We start from the raw sequence: 4,978 nt of genomic DNA, 5'->3' as shown, positions 1-4,978 counted from the left end.
TCCTTCTACTTATGGACCAAAACATGATATAATAAAATTATAGGGTTGAATTTGGAAGTACCTTAACACCGGGATGTTACATTAACATATAAAACTAGTTGAATTTTTTTTGGATGGATATACCCGTACCTAATCAATATTGGTTAAGTGCCAAAATGGGTATCATGATTTCTTCCAAATACAATATTATATTACATAGGTTAAACATAACATATAGTATGACATACTTACCATTTCAGTCATATCCGCCACTTAGACATCAATACACTTATATTGCAATTGGCATTGTTAATAGTTGTCATTACGTAAAAGTATCATTGAATGAAGGGTACCTGATGCCCTATAATGACTCCACAAATGTATTATTTCAAATATAACATTGGATATTTAAAAGTCTAAAAAATATGTACATGAATCATTTCCGTTATGCATCTAAAATGATATAGTTGTAATGGGTATATATATATATATATATATATATATATATATATATATATATATATATATATATATATATATATATATATATGTATTTGATAAAAGGTAATAAAACATTATATAATGTAGATTAACAAATTATTAAAACAAAAACAACACTATATAATCTATTCAAAGAAAAGTTTAAAAAATTAATTAGATGAAAGTTAATAAAATCTAAAAATAATAACAAATAATTAGATAACATTAAATACTTTAAATAATTTATTAAATGAAAATTAACAACTTTTTTTTATTAAATCTCTATTAAAAATGTAAACAAAAAGAAAATATATATATATAATAATTATAAGGTTTTTAGTTATACTCCACAAGATTTTTAATGTCATCTCAATATCACAACTACTACATAGTACTATACATTTACTAGTGGTAGGAAATATTCACAATTTTACATCATCTATATACCTTTTTTTTAATAAATTACTTTAATAAAAACACAACATTATGCTAAAAAAAATAAAATTTTCAATAATAAAACAAATAAAAGTTACATTACCATAATGAAAAATAAAAAGTTACATTAAACACCTGATAAACATAAAATTAGAAAGAACATTACATTAAATCCTAAAAATAATAATCATTATATTTGTCTTTCGTTTTGTATTGTAGCTTGTTAAAAATCCGAGTTGATTTGGCAGAAGATCCGGATGGAACAGAGTGTAAAATTTTAATGTCGTTAAACATTTGTTGCTACTTTCGATGTGAATTAACTCTAATTTTTGTTTTTAAAGAAACATAATATGATTGTCAAGTTTTTACAAATACTTACACGAACTTTTGTTTCGACAATATTTCTCATTTTTACTTTGCCACCTAGGCGCCATCCATTTTCCTTTCACTTTCACTACCACTCCTTAAATCTTCGGAAATAGTAATCTTTCACTTCACTTCATGTTATTTTATTTTTTAAAATAAAATTAAAATACTATACTTTGATAAATAAATAAAAAAATTAATAAAAATAAAAATAGTCACCTTTTACTCCCACTCCTTAATAGTTTTTTTTTTAATAAACACAAGAATAAATAAAAAATTAATAAAAATAGAAATAGTCACATTTTACTCTCACTCCTTAATAGCTTTTTTTTAATAAACACAAGAATATTAAAAATAGAAATAATTCATTATTTGAAATACAATACATAAGTAAGATAAAACAAGAAAAATAAAACAGAACACCAATTAAAATAAAAAATGAAACAAAAACATGATAAAAAAACAAGACTGGCAATGTTCTTTTTTCTTAATGTTCGCAAACAACATTAAAACCAATTGGAGCTCCAATCTCCAAAGTTGGTTGGTGTTTTGTATCAAAAACTTCCATTGATATATTTTTGCAGTCATTCACCTTTGGCTTTTCCTAGGGTGCCTTTTGCTTATCTTCAAGTGTTTTTTCTTGTTTTTTTTAGCTAATTTGTCTTTCTCAAATGCAAATCGTTCACTTTAATGCAAGTTGTATTGTTCATTGATGCCATTTTATGCATTTCATATGTTTGGTTGAATCTTATATGCATTTGAAGAAGACCTTTTCTTTAATTTCGCTTGGTAGCTACCCATCATCATATGAACACTTTCTTCTAATTCAAACTCCTCATCGTTGATTAAGTAGCCTGACACGAGTGTAAGGTGGGGAGACTATGTCCAACCTAAGTTTGATTGATTGCAAATGAAATAACATGATTTTTTTGAGATAAATGTTTTCATTTTAAGACCACGCAATATTATATATGCGCCTTGTTATATATTGATTTGATGCCGATATATGGAGACAGGTACGATGTTTCAAGGAAAATCACGCGTTTATGCCTAAGTGGTAGCATTAATTTCTGTCCATGCTCTCACTATAAATATGTGGTAGCATTTGGACGAGAATAATATACAACAAATTAAGCCCTGAATAAATATGGAGCCAATATTTTTTATAATTTTCTCAATCGTTGCCGTAATATGGATTATGAAAGTTGCCCTAGGGAAAATCAGAAATTTACCACCAAGCCCCTTCCCATGTTTACCCATTGTGGGTCATCTTTACCTGCTGAGAAGCCGGCCGCTCTACCGAGCCTTAGGTAAACTCTCCGCCCGCCATGGTCCGATGCTCATGCTTCGCTTGGGCGCCCGAAGGGTTTTCTTAGTTTCGTCTCCGGAAGTGGTGGAGGAATGACTCACCACCAACGACCTTACTTTCGCCAATCGTCCCCGTCTGCTTGCCGGAAAACACCTTGGGTTGGACTACACCACCATTAAATGGTCAAGCCATAATGATAACTGGCGTAGCCTCCGCCGCGTGGTCAGCCATGAGCTTTTGTCATCTTGCCAGGTACGAACCCTTAGCACCATTCGTGCAGAAGTGGTGCACCACCTGGTTAAGAATGTCATGTACCCGAGAGTAGTAAGGGACGGGATGATGGAGATGAAGTCGGTGTTATTTGAGGTGGTGTTGAATGTGGTGATGATGACGATTGCCGGGAGGAGGTGTGATGTTGAAGGGGGAGAGGCTGGGCGGTTTATGGAGCTTGTCCAGGAGTTGTTTATTGTGATGGGGGCGACCCATGTGTCTGACTATTTGCCATGGTGGAAGTGGGTGGGAGGGAAACACTTAGAGAAGGAAATGGTGGCGTTAAATGAAAAGTGGCATGCGTTAATGCAAGATTTGATAGAAGAGCAGAGGAGAAAAACCGTGGTGGAGGCGGAGGGTGGTAGCTCCGATGAGAAGAATAATTTGATTGAATTTCTACTGATGTCGCAACAAAAAGAACCTGAAAATCACAGCGATGAAGTTATCAAGGGATTATTGCAGGTACTCATTAAAATTAGATTTTTTAATGTTATTTATGGTCAATGCAAAATAGGTCCACGGACAAGGAACCAATTATAGCATTTCAAACACGATTTATATGGTCTTGGGAACGCAACAAAAATGAGTAGAAATGTTTTAATACTATTATTTCGATTATATATACAACATTAATAGCAATTTAGCAAAAGAAAATAATTTTATGTCAAAGTCTACTTATGATAATATACATCGTTTTAATTCTTTTTAACATTACAATTCCACTTCGAAATTGCAATTCAAACATTCTGTTTTTTTTTTAAATTATATAATACGGCTAAGTTTACTGATTTTCTGGTGATACTGATAGGTACTAATATCAGCAGGAAGCAATACATCGAGTGTAACAATGGAATGGATGTTATCGCTTTTGCTAAACAATCCAGAAGCTCTAAAGAAAGTGCAGACTGAGATCGACAATTGTGTTGGGGAAGATCGTCTAGTTAACGAATCAGATTTGACGAACCTTCCTTATCTACGTTGTATAATAAACGAGACTATGCGTATATACCCTGCTGCTCCACTCTTGTTACATGAGTCTGGAAAGGATTGTATGGTGGGAGGTTACCACATACCAAGTGGTACAATGCTACTGATGAACGTGTGGGCGATACAAAATGATCCAAAGAACTGGGAAGACCCTGAAAAGTTTAAGCCAGAAAGATTCCTAGGGTTAAAAGGTACGGGAAATGGGTATAACTATAAGCTAATGTCATTTGGGACCGGAAGGAGGAGGTGTCCAGGAGAAAACTTGGGAATGCGTATGATCGGGTTGACGATGGCTACGCTTATTCAATGCTTCGAGTGGGAAAGACCGACCAACGAGATGATTGACATGACCGCAGGAGTAGGATTGATCGCACCAAAAGCTAAACCCTTGGTGGCGAAGTGTCAGTCCCGTGGAATGATGGCCAAACTGTTATCTCAGATGTGAAGATATCTATAATGAGTGTCATTATAAATGGATATATTTTAATTGTCTAAGAATGTATTATATGAAAGAGTCAGATTAAGAGTGCAACAGGTAGGATGGAGGTACCTGGTTGAAACGTATTTTATAGATCATTTTAATCTCTTCTTCTTAATTATTAAGCAACCTAGTTCTTTTGTGCCTATCTTAGTAATCCTTTTCTATCTGTTTTGTAAGCTATTTAAGCATTGTTTCATATTAAATAAGATGCGGCAACCAAAAGCATTATGAAGTCCTCTCTTCCTATAAGCTATTTAATAGCAGTATAAAAGATAATTAAAGACAGTAAACTGTTACTTTGATTAGTCTAGAAGATGAGTGACAAAATCACTCATAAGGTTTCTCGATTTTGATAGCCACAACCATTAGAGTTAACTAAGGGAGAATTTTTATTTTCCCCAAGCAGTCTGATGGGAATTATGTGATCGAAGACAACTAGGTGCTACTATTTAGAGCTTATTTTCTTTAATTTGTACTAAAAAAAATAATATATATATATATATATATATATATATATATATATATATATATGGAAATGATCAAATGAGAACACCTAAAAGGTTGAGAACGCGAGAACGGTTCTGAACCAATCGATATATAAGGGCATATAGGTAAACTTGTCTTTTTAATTAAATTATAAAAAATAAAATAAAATGATATTTTCCTAAATT

The 4,978-nt window shown here is 32.2% G+C and overlaps 1 pseudogene across 1 annotated transcript; it reads left to right on the top strand.

Annotated features, from left to right (window-relative positions):
- The first annotated feature begins 2,376 nt into the window (after window positions 1-2,376).
- Window positions 2,377-4,477, top strand: LOC145133525 (cytochrome P450 81Q32-like; annotated as a pseudogene). Its single transcript, XR_013718604.1, has 2 exons — window positions 2,377-3,301; window positions 3,648-4,477. The product of XR_013718604.1 is annotated as a cytochrome P450 81Q32-like (transcript).
- Window positions 4,478-4,978: the final 501 nt, after the last annotated feature.

The sequence above is a fragment of the Lactuca virosa genome, chromosome 1 (assembly GCF_052849685.1).
Source record: "Lactuca virosa cultivar CGN04683 chromosome 1, Lactuca_virosa_CGN04683_v6, whole genome shotgun sequence".
In the NCBI taxonomy this organism is placed as follows: domain Eukaryota; kingdom Viridiplantae; phylum Streptophyta; class Magnoliopsida; order Asterales; family Asteraceae; genus Lactuca; species Lactuca virosa.
Note: the sequence above shows the minus strand (reverse complement) of the source record. Positions and strands in the feature narration are given on the sequence as shown.